The sequence below is a fragment of the Babylonia areolata genome, chromosome 23 (genome assembly GCF_041734735.1).
Source record: "Babylonia areolata isolate BAREFJ2019XMU chromosome 23, ASM4173473v1, whole genome shotgun sequence".
Classification (NCBI taxonomy): domain Eukaryota; kingdom Metazoa; phylum Mollusca; class Gastropoda; order Neogastropoda; family Buccinidae; genus Babylonia; species Babylonia areolata.
In genome coordinates, this window is record NC_134898.1 from 4,253,306 (window position 1) to 4,265,805 (window position 12,500).

The window sequence follows — 12,500 nt, forward strand, 5'->3', positions numbered from 1 at the left end:
ACACACACACACACATCTGACTAGTTTGTTCATCCTAACCCCATGAAAAGGGAAATAGATCCTCAGTACAAAAATAACATTACATGAACAAATGAGAGAGAGAGGGGGGGGGGGGGGCAAGAGAGAGAGGGAGGGGGTGAGAGAGGGGGGGGAGAGAGAGAGAGTAAAAGACGCTAAACTAAAGAATGAACACACACTGGGTAAAGAGTGTTAACTCACTCAGTACAGCCAGTCCTCTCTCCTCCTCTACACAGACCCCTCGGATGTCCAGTGGGTGTCTGAATGACCCAGCCTTTAGCTTCCGTCTTCAGAATTGTGGTATTCTTTGTCAACATTCACCTCTTCAGTATAAGAGCCTTCCGCTTGCAATATTTTGATGATGGTAATTGGGGTGAAACGCTGTTAACGTCGTCTCTTTCGCCGTTCGTATGGAGAGAGTTAACTTAGGAACTAAAGGAGAAGGATGCTGAATTTTAGCAGACAATCATATTCCGACTACGCACGGGACACTGCCGCCTGCGAGACCACATGTACCGAATAAAGCTGTCACACACTCCTGACTGCCCGTGTAAGACAGGGCCCACAAACCCCGGAGCACATCCTGCAGTCCTGCCCCCTGTATCAAGATGCACGGACGCAGCAGTGGCCCTATGGAGCCACACTGGCAGAAAAGCTCTGGGGCACCAAAGAAGACCTCATCAAGACCACCACCTTCATCTCCAGCATAGGACTGCAAGTCTGAGACCATGATCACGGGGAACGCAGAAGAAGAAAAAGAAGCCGAATTTGAAAGTTAACACCCCCAAATGAAAAGGGGAAAAAATCAGAAGAAAGAAGGAAAGAAAACGAACGGGCAGGAAAGAAAGAAAGAGAGATGGTCGTTCACACGAAGAAACCAAAGAAAGAGAGATGGTCGTTCACAGGAAGAAACCAAAGAAAGAGAGATGGTCGTTCACACGAAGAAACCAAAGGAAGAAAGATGGTCGTTCACACGAAGAAACCAAAGAAAGAGAGATGGTCGTTCACACGAAGAAACCAAAGGAAGAAAGATGGTCGTTCACACGAAGAAACCAAAGAAAGAGAGATGGTCGTTCACACGAAGAAACCAAAGGAAGAAAGATGGTCGTTCACACGAAGAAACCAAAGGAAGAAAGATGGTCGTTCACACGAAGAAACCAAAGAAAGGGAGATGGTCGTTCACACGAAGAAACCAAAGAAAGGGAGATGGTCGTTCACACGAAGAAACCAAAGAAAGAGAGATGGTCGTTCACACGAAGAAACCAGAGAAAGAAAGGGAGATGGTCGTTCACACGAAGAAACCAAAGGAAGAAAGATGGTCGTTCACATGAAGAAACCAAAGAAAGAAAGGGAGATGGTCGTTAACACGAAGAAACCAAAGAAAGAAAGGGAGATGGTCGTTCACACGAAGAAACCAAAGAAAGGGAGATGGTCGTTCACACGAAGAAACCAAAGGAAGAAAGATGGTCGTTCACACGAAGAAACCAAAGAAAGGGAGATGGTCGTTCACACGAAGAAACCAAAGGAAGAGAGATGGTCGTTCACACGAAGAAACCAAAGGAAGAAAGATGGTCGTTCACACGAAGAAACCAAAGGAAGAAAGATGGTCGTTCACACGAAGAAACCAAAGGAAGGGAGATGGTCGTTCACACGAAGAAACCAAAGAAAGGGAGATGGTCGTTCACACGAAGAAACCAAAGGAAGAAAGATGGTCGTTCACACGAAGAAACCAAAAGGAGCAAATGAATGTTAAACTAAGGACATTGAGTTAATTAGGCTCGTATCAACCCACCTTCAAATCTCCCTCTCTCTCTCTCTCTCCCTTTCTCTTTCCCTCTCTCTCCCTCTCTTTCCCCCTCTCTCTCTCCCTCTCTCTCTCTCTACCTCTCTGTCTCTCTTTTTCTCTCTCTCTCCCCCCTCTCTCTCTCCATCTCTCTCCCTCTCCCCATCTCTCTCTCTCTCTCCCTCTCTTTCTTCCCCCCTCTCTCTCTCTCTCCCTCTCTTTCTCCCCCCTCTCTCTCTCCCTCTCTCTCTCTTATCTATTCATGTAATGTTATGTCGTTGTTTTGAGGATCTATTTTCCCTTCTCTCTCTCTCTCTCTCTCTCTCTCTCTCTCTCTCTCTCTCCCTCTCTGTCTCTCTTTTTCTCTCCCCCCTCTCTCTCTCCATTTCTATCTCTCTCTCTCCCTCTCTCAATCTCTCTCTCTCTCTCTCCCTCTCTTTTTCCCCCTCTCTCTCTCTCCATCTCTCTCTCTCTCTCTCTCTCTCTCTCTCTCTCATCCATTCATGTAATGTTCTGTTTTTGTCCTGAGGATCTATTTTCCCTTTTCATCAGGGCATGATGAAGACAAGCCATTTGTGTTCTTACTTTTTTCCCTCGATAAAAAAAGGTTCGATCGTTCGTTCTCTCTCTCTCTCTCTCTCTCTCTCTCTCTCTCTCTCTCTCTCTCTATATATATATATATATATATATATATATATATATATATATATATAGACAACAGCCCGCCCCATGGATCATAGACTTTGCAGTAGCAGTAGATAACAAGATATGATATAGATAACAGTCTGTATTATAGATAACATCCTGTGTTATAGATAACAGTCTGTGTTATAGATAACATCATGTGTTATAGATAACAGTCTGTATTATAGATAAGTCTGTGTTATAGATAACAGTCTGTATTATAGATAACATCCTGTGTTATAGATAACAGTCTGTATTATAGATAACATCCTGTATTATAGATAACAGTCTGTGTTATAGATAGCATCCTGTATTATAGATAACACCATGTGTTATAGATAACAGTCTGTATTATAGATAACATCCTGTGTTATAGATAACAGTCTGTGCTATAGATAACATCCTGTATTATAGATAACAGTCTGTGTTATAGATAACATCCTGTGTTATAGATAACAGTCTGTATTATAGATAAGTCTGTGTTATAGATAACAGTCTGTATTATAGATAAGTCTGTGTTATAGATAACAGTCATGTGTTATAGATAACAGTCTGTGTTATAGATAACATCCTGTGTTATAGATAACATTCTGTATTATAGATAACAGTCTGTGTTATAGATAACATCATGTGTTATAGATAACAGTCCGTATTATAGATAACATTCTGTATTATAGATAACAGTCTGTGTTATAGATAACATCATGTGTTATAGATAACAGTCCGTATTATAGATAACATCCTGTGTTATAGATAGCATCCTGTGTTATAGATAACATCCTGTGTTATAGATAACAGTCTGTATTATAGATAACAGCCTGTATTATAGATAACAGTCTGTGTTACAGATAACACTCTGTATTATAGATAACAGTCTGTATTATAGATAACGACCTGTGTTATAAATACCAGTCTGTATTATAAATAAGAGCCGGTAATGTAATTAGTCAGCGATGCCCTCTGACCTCCAGTGACGTAGACACCTGGGACAGGAATGTCAACCAATCAGAGAAGGGGTTGGTGTGTGTGGGGGGGGAGGGGGGGGGGGACGGAGTGGATGACGTGATGGTATGGGGCTACAGAGGGGTGTGGGGGTGTGGTGGGGGTGTGGAGGGTGAGCAGATTGATGAGGGGGTTGCAAGCCCCCTATCCCTTTAACTCACTCAGTACGGCCAGTCCTCTCTTCTCCTCTACACAGACCCCTCGGATGTCCAGTGGGTGTCTGAATGACCCAACCTTTAGCTTCCGTCGTCAGAATTGTGGTATTCTTTGTCAACATTCACCTCTTCAGTATAAGAGCCTTCCGCTTGCAATACTTTGATGACGGTAACTGGGGTGAAACGCTGTTAACGTCGTCTCTTTCGCCGTTCGTATGGAGAGAGTTAAACGACCTTCCTTTCTGCCCCTTTCTAATGATATTTCTGCCGCTGTTGTTGTGTCTGTCGGACTATCTCACGGTGTGTGTGTGTGTGTGTGTGTGTGTGTGTGTGTGTGTGTGTGCGTGTGTGTGTGTGTGTGTGTGTGTGTGTGTGTGTGTGCGTGTGTGTGTGTGTGTGTGTGTGTGTGTGTGTGTGTGTGCGTGTGTGTGTGTGTGTGTGTGTGTGTGTGTGTGTGTGTGTGTGTGTGTGTGTGTGTGTGTGCCACGCGCGTAACCAGATGCATACAGTTCGGTGACCTTACATTAAAACAAATCTGAGCTCTGAGTCCTAGGAGTTCTCTCTCTCTCTCTCTCTCTCTCTCTCTCTCTCACACACACACACACACACACACACACACACACACACACACACACACATACACACACACACACACACACACATACACACACTCTTTCTCTCTCTCTCTCTCTCTCTCTCTCTCTCATTCAGTTAATCAACTTATCTATCTATCTATCTATCTATCTATCTATCTATCTATCTATCTCTGTGCATTGTGTATGCGTGGGCGTCAATGTGTATATGAACTTCTTCTTTGCCTACGCTCGGAAGCCGCTGCCATCCTCAATTCCATTCGTATACAGGCTAGACAAACAGGGAGAGGCTGGGTCACAGTGCGTGCAGAGATGCTGTCTATCCTTTTGGCTCTCTCTCTCTCTCTCTCTCTCTCTCTCTCTCTCTCTCTCTCTCTCTCTCTCTCGTATCAAAAATATCTGATGCAACAAATGTAATTAGTACCAGCAAAATCAAAGCATATGATGAGATCCTAGTAAGCCAACGTACTTTGATTAATTGTTCTCCAACAGTGTGTAAGCAAGGAAAATCGGCGAGTGTACGTATGCGTGTGTATCTCTGTGTACTTGTGTGTTCGAGATTATGTGTATGATGCTGCCTGTGTGTGCACACACGTGTGTGTGTTTGAAGATTTTCATGTGGCAATGTTTTGTATGATTTTCATGTTTCCGTAATTGTAGTCTTTGATTCATCAATATATGTGACTATTATTATCTATTTGGTTTGTTCTATGTCATTTATTATTCATACTTGTTTCATTTATTACAATGTGTGTATGTGTGTGTATGCGTATGTGAGGGCATGGTGTAAAGAAGCTTCCAGCTTATCCATTTTACCCTCAATAAAACATTTGTCATTGTCATTCTCTCTCTCTCTCTCTCTCTCTCTCTCTCTCTCTCTCTCTCTCGTTTTGTTGTTTTGTTTTGGGAAGCGCTTTTTTTTTTTGCGATATGGAGAACTAATGTCCTGTTTTAAGCATCCAAAATCATTGCACCTATTGGTTACATGTGAGTGGAGTGATGGCCTAGAGGTAACGCGTTCGCCTAGGAAGCGAGAGAATCTGAGCGCGCTGGTTCCAATCACGTATCAACCGCCGATATCTTCTCCCCCTTCCACTAGACCTTGAGTGATGGTCTGGACGCTAGTCCTTCGGATGAGACGATAAACCGAGGTCCCGTGTGCTAGCATGCACTTAGCGCACGTAAAAGAACCCACGGCAACAAAAGGGTTGTTCCTTGGCAAAATTCTGTAGAAAAATCCACTTGGATAGGAAAAACAAATAAAACTGCACGCAGGAAAAAATTTAAAAAAATAAATAAATAAAAAAGGGTGGCGCTGTAGTGTAGCGACGCGCTCTCCCTGAGGAGAGAGCAGCCCGAATTTCACACAGAGAAATCTGTTGATAAAAAGAAATACAAATACAAATACAAAAATTCCTATCGTTTGTGGGACCGGAAACGGGAATAATAATAATAATAATGGTATTTATATAGCGCTGGATCTTGTGCAGAGACAAATCAAAGCGCTTTCGCACCAGTCATTCACACGCATGCATAACTCTAATACTGCAGAAACTAAAGACAAGGAAGGGCAGGCAAGGGAGGCTATTTTGGGAAGAGGTGGGTTTTAAGGCCAGACTTGAAAGAGCTGAGTGTGGAGACCTGACGAAGCGAAAAAGGAAGTTCATTCCAATCGCAAGGTCCAGAAACAGAGAAAGAACGGCGGCCAATAGTCGAGTGTTTGAATCTGGGTATGCGTAAACAGAGTAGAAAAAGCAAGATGGTGGCACGTACGTTAGTGGCTGAATCTGTATCAAAACTGAGTTAAAACAACGTATAAAATAAGATTCGAAGTCCACTGAAAATGGGTTTACAACATTGTAATATTGTTTTCAAACATGCACACACACACACACACACACACACACACACACACACACACACACACGCACGCACGCACGCACACACACACACACACACACACACACACACACACACACTGACACAAAATCGCCGATGAAATAGGTGCAATAATTTAGGATGCTTAGATTAGGACTTTACCAGTTGGGTAACACAGTCATGGACTGGGCATGCATACCGTGCTGGCAACGATTTGCCCTGATGTGTTTTGACTCACTTGTGTAAACAAAGTGAGTCTATGTTTTAACCCGGTGTTCGGTTGTCTCTGTGTGTGTGTGTGTGTGTGTGTGTGTGTGTGTGTGTGTGTGTGTGTGTGTGTCTGTGTGTCCGTGGTAAACTTTAACATTGACATTTTCTCTGCAAATACTTTGTCAGTTGACACCAAATTAGGCATAAAAATAGGAAAAATTCAGTTCTTTCCAGTCATCTTGTTTAAACCAATATTGCACCTCTGGGATGGGCACAAAAAAATAAAAAAGAAGCCTAATTATATGCAAACTGCATTTACTGTTTATATTTTTTGTATTCTCTAAACTTGGCACTTTGATCTGATATTCTGACCCAACAACAAGAGCAGTCATTATTATCATTTTTTGTTCAAACAGGAACTTCTTTTGCTAAGCATAGAAGTTTTATTTATTTTGCAAACGTTTTGGTGCAGCGAGTAAAAAAGGGAAATTACTCTGTAATTAATGCTAGGGGACTTAATTTATCACAAGTGAGTCTTGAAGGCCTTGCCTCTCTTGTTGTTTTTGTTTTTGTTTTGTTTTCCGCACCTGGCATAGGAGTGTCACACCTGCTGAGGAAACGGCACGCCGGGAGCGAAGGGGGGAGAAAGGGAGGGAGGAGGAGAGGAGGTGGGGTGGGGTGAAGGTGGGTAGAGGGTGATGAGTGTGGGTGTGGGTGGAGGTGGGTGGAGGGTGCTGGGTGTGGGAGGAGGTGGAGGTGGGTAGAGGGTGATGAATGCGGGTGTGGGTGTGGGTGGAGGTGGAGGTGGGTGGAGGGTGCTGAGTGGGGGAGGGGGTGGAGGTGGGTAGAGGGTGATGAGTGTGGGTGTGGGTGGAGGTGGAGGTGGAGGTGGGTGGAGGGTGCTGAGTGGGGGAGGGGGTGGAGGTGGGTAGAGGGTGATGAGTGTGGGTGTGGGTGGAGGTGGAGGTGGAGGTGGGTGGAGGGTGCTGGGTGGGGGAGGGGGTGGAGGTGGGTAGAGGGTGATGGGTTTGGGTGGGGGTGGTGAGTGGGTGGAGGGTGATGGGTGGTGGGTGGGGGTGGGGATGTGGGTGGGGGTGGGTAGAGGGTGGAGGGTGATGAGTGTGGGTGGGGGTGGGGGTGGGGGTGGGTAGAGGGTGATGGGTGTGGGTGTGGGGGTGTAGAGATGACTGAGGAGTGGTTGTGTGACCTGCGTTCCTTAGTTTGACGTCCAGGTGTGATGCCTCTCTCACACACACCCCCACCCCCAACTCCCACCACTACGCACCCCCAATCTCTCTCTCTCTCTCCCTGTGTGTGTGTGTGTGTGTGTGTGTGTGTGTGTGTGTGTGTGTGTTTCTGTGTGTGTCTGTGTGGCCATGAATGTTCCCCCCCCCCCAGCCCCCCCGCAGACAAACTGGAACCAAGCAAAAATCATGGTCAGGATTTAGTCTCGTCAATTCCTCAGACTGCTGCTGCTGCTGCATGCTGGGAACACCCCCCTGTCTTCATGGCTTCCTGTCTCTCTGCAGCCCTCCAGAACATAGACACGTGTAGTGTATATATATATATATATATATATATATATATATATATATATATCAGTGCTCCAGACGTGGTTCCGGTGCCAGTGGTTGGGGTGTCCCCAGTCTTACTGGTCTTACTGCTGGCTGTACGTAGTATACACAGGCGCCGTGGCAGAATGGGTTCTTCTTCTTCTCCTTCTTCTTCTTCTTCTTCGTCTTCTTCTTCTCCTTCATCATCACCTTCTTCTTCTTCTTCTTCTTCTTCTTATGCTTCTTCTTCTGCTTCTTCTTCTTCTTCTTCTTCTTCTTCTTCGTTCATGGGCTGCAACTCCCACGTTCACTCGTATATATGCGAGTGGGCTTTTAAGTGTATGGCCGTTTTTAAACCCGCCATGTGGGCAGCCATACTCCGCTTTCCGGGGGTGTGCATGCTGGGTATGTTCTTGTTTCTATAACCCACCGAACGCTGACATGGATTACAGGATCTTTAACGTGCGTATTTGATCTTCTGCTTGCATATACACATGAAGGGGGTTCAGGCACTAAGCAGGTCTGCACATAATTTTATGTTGATCTGTGAGATCGTAAAAATCTCCAACCTTTACCCACCAGGCGCCGTCACCGTGATTCGAACCCGGGACCCTCAGATTGAAAGTCTAACGCTTTAGCCATTCGGCTGTTGCGCCCGTCGAATCGGTTCGGCGTTGGACTTCTTATGCTGTGGTCAGGATTCCATCCAGCATGACGTGTCCTTTGGGGAAGACTCTTTACACTGATTCTCCTCACTCCATCCAGGTGCAAATGGATATCTTACTTCAGTCTGGGAAGGTTAATTTAAAACAACGGAAGGAGAGAACTGGGCCCCGCCTTCCTATGAGCCCTGGACACTGTGGGTGGGAATTCACTGCCCTAATGGCCGTTAAAGGGTATGGGATCTATAACTTTTAACGTAGAAACAAGATGACTTTAACCCTTCCAAAACAGCAACTATGGAACTGTTAATTTGTGTTCGCTCTGATGGACAGAATCATTTGTTAGGCCAGGAGTGACTGAACTTTTTCTCTTTTTTTTTTTAACTTTTTATTGAATACTTTCGCCCCAAAATATACTTTTATGAAATTCAGGTTTGAGAAAGAAGCACCAGTGTACTTTTTTTTTTTCCAAACGGAATCTTTGGGTCAGGATGAAATTACCGTTCAACTTTCATCTGCCCGTTTTGGGAGCTGGGTTGTGGATGACTTTGTGGATTGTGGGTTGGTTTGTGAATCGTGGATTATTTTTGTGAATTAGTGAATTGCTTTGTGGACTGTGGGTTGGTTTGTGAATCGTGGATTAGTTTGTGAATTAGTGAATTGCTTTGTGGACTGTGGGTTGGTTTGTGAATCGTGGATTAGTTTGTGAATTAGTGAATTGCTTTGTGGATTGTGGGTCGGTTTGTGAATCGTGGATTAGTTTGTGAATTAGTGAATTGTTTTGTGGATTGTGGATTACTTGATGGTACGATTCCAACAAGAGAACGCTGGCCATGAAGGAGAAGCGTGAGCGAAGGAAGCAGGGCTCAGCTTCTGGCGACGTTTTCCCTTGCAACGCCTGTGGGAAGTGCTGCGCATCCAGAATCGGCCTCTTCTCCCATATGAGGACACGCACCGACAGATAAGCCTGCCTGCCTGCCTACTCATCCGTCGGTCCGACGGGAGACTCCATCATCATACGATTCCATCACGAAGGCTTTGTTCTTCTTCACGGCAGAGGCTGTATCTGTGTCCGCCGCGATGTTGTGATCAGTCTAGTTGGTTGATGACGTGTTGGATGAGCTAGCTTAGACCTGTGGTCTGTGTGTGTGTGTGTGTGTGTGTGTGTGTGTGTGTGAGTGTGTGTGTGTGTGTGTGTGTGTGTGTGTGTGTGTGTGTGTATGTGAGTGTGTGTGTGTATGTGTGTGTGTATATGTGTGTGTGTGTGAGTGTGTGTGTGTGTGTGAGTGTGTGTGTGTGTGTGTGTGTCACTGTGTGTGTGTGTGTGTGTGTGTGTGTGTGTGTGTGTTTGTATGTGTGTGTGTGTGAGTGTGTGTGTGTCACTGTGTGTGTGAGTGTGTGTGTGATGTGTGTGTGTGTGTGAGTATGTGCATGTGTGTGTATGTGAGTGTGTGTGTGTGTGTATGTGAGTGTGTGTGTGTGTGTGTGTGTGTGTGTGTGTGTGTGTGTGTGTGTGTGTGTGTATTGGCATGGAGACGTAGAGATTGCTGTTAGGTAACAACGGCCAAATGAGAGACGCCCACCGTGTAATGTTTGCCACGTGTTCCTCCGTCTGGTCAGGTACAGAACACACACACACACACACACACACACACACACACACACACACACACACACACACACACACACACACCACACACACACACTCACACACACAAACACACACACACACACAAACACACACACACACACAACACACACACACACACACACACAACACACACACACAAACACACACACACCACACACACACACACACACACACACGATGATGATGATGATGATGATGATGATGATGATGTTCGTCCTTCGGAGTCAAAGATGACCATGGCTTTCAAATATCAGACGGAAGATCGGTGGCCGTGGGTCCGGAGGTGACTGATGAGGCCAATCCGGGCCCCTGAAGGCTCGCCCACATGTGGGACCCAAGTTGAGTGGGTGCTGTCGTGGCAGTGGATGCTGCTCGGGCCTTGCGCACAGCACGCTTTCGTTGCGCCTGTGCTCTGTAAAGGTCCGTTTATACAGAGCGCGAACGCGAACGCGAAAGCGAACGCGGTTTTTCGTCCTGGAATATTTTAGTCATTTGTAGAGGAACCGTTCAAATAGAGTGCGAACGCGAACGCGAACAAATTTTTGTTCGCGCGAACGACCGCCTTGATTGCCCCCAGAGCGAATTTTCTCAGAAGGTCGCGCGGCTTTTTTGCTATCAACCAATCAGCAGGTACTTCCCTTGCATCATTTCCACAAATAGAAACTTGTACGCCTGACCGTTCCAAGAAAAAGCAAGGCACTAGCGTCAGTCTACTTTGCTTGTGAAGTATTTCTGGAATTTTGCAGAATGAAAATGTAGTTCTTGTACGAGGTAGTGGTACTCTCCAACTTCACTTCTTCTCTGTAAAATTTCGTGCACTGACACACGCCTCTTTCTCTTCCTCCGTTGTTTTGCGTACAAATACAGTACTATGATCTCCTCCGTGTCTGACTCTACCTGCGCCATGATTCCAAATGACCAAATTTTATCTCTCACAGCAAGAAAAAGACGAGCCGCCTCGAAAGCCGTCGATGGTTTTCCGCGTTCGGGTTCGTGCTCTATTTGAATGGCAAAACTGCTCAAAAGTCGCGTTCGCGTTCGTGTTCGCGTTGGACGCGTTCGCGTTCGCGCTCTGTATAAACGGACCTTTAAATACTTCGGTAAATACTGAGTGCGGAGATTGAACGGAGGGGGGGTTGGGGGGGGAGAGGGGGGGGGGGAACTGACCAGCAAGGGGAAGCCACTCGCCCGAACTGCACCGCTGCTTGACTGGGAGTTACTGCCCCGTAAGATTTAGATTTCACGCCACGGCTGGTCGTCCCTGGCAGTCAGCTCGCCCGTGAAGAGCCAAGTCTGAATGCTCTCGTCGTGCTCTGCGAGTAACTTTGTGTTTAATGCTTGACTTGCCAGTGATACTGAAAGCGTCTGTGGTGGTGGTGGTGGTGGTGGTGGAGATGGTGGTGGTGGTCGTGGTTGTGATGGTCGTGGTGGTGGTGGTCGTGGTGGTGGTGGTGGTCGTGGTGGTGGTGGTGGTGGAGATGGTCGTGGTGGTGGTGGTGGTGGTGGTGGTGGTGATGGTGGTTGTGATGGTGGTCGTCGTGGTGGAGATGGTCGTGTGGTGGTGGTTGTGGTGGTGGAGATGGTGGTGGTGGTGGTGGTCGTGGTGGTGGTCATGTTGGTGGTGGTCGTGGTGGTGGTGGAGATGGTCGTGGTGGTGGTGGTGGTGGTGGTTGTGGTGGTGGTGAAGGTTTGTGGTGGTGGTGGTGGTGATGGTCGTGGTGGTGGTCGAGATGGTCGTGGTGGTGGTGGTGGTGGTGGTGGTGGTGATGGTGGTGATGGTCGTGGTGGTAATGGTGGTGGTGGTGATGGTGGTGGTGATGGTGGTGGTCGTGGTGGTGGAGATGGTGGTGGTGGTGGTGATGGTGGTGGTCGTGGTGGTGGTCGTGGTGGTGGAGATGGTGGTGGTGGTGGTGATGGAGATGGTCTCTCTCTCCCCCCTCTCTGTCTCTCCCCCCCCTCTCTCTCTCCCCTCTCTCTCTCTCTCTCTCTCTCTCCCTCCCTCTCTCTCTCTCTTTGTTTCTCCCTCTCTCTCTCTTTCTCTCTCTTCCTCCACACTCACTCCATCCCACCGATCTCTCTCTCTCTCTCTCTCCCCCCCCCCTCTCTCTCTCTTCTGAAATGTTTCAGCAAATAACATTAAACATTTCAGTGTTCTCTCTCTCTCTCTCTCTCTCTCTCTCTCTCTCTCTCTCTCTCTCTCTCTCTCTCTTCATCTCAGATTAGAAGAACGGGCCATGCCTAAAATCTGAGTTCTGAGTTGTGAGTTCTCTCCCCCTGTCCTCTGCTCTTTCCATGCAGCGCAGCTATTTTT

General features: G+C 46.6%; 1 protein-coding gene across 7 annotated transcripts in view; it reads left to right on the plus strand.

Annotated features, from left to right (window-relative positions):
* Positions 1-12,500, plus strand: part of LOC143297784 (uncharacterized) — a 73,136-nt gene that overhangs the window by 30,648 nt on the left and 29,988 nt on the right. The window lies entirely within an intron of this gene.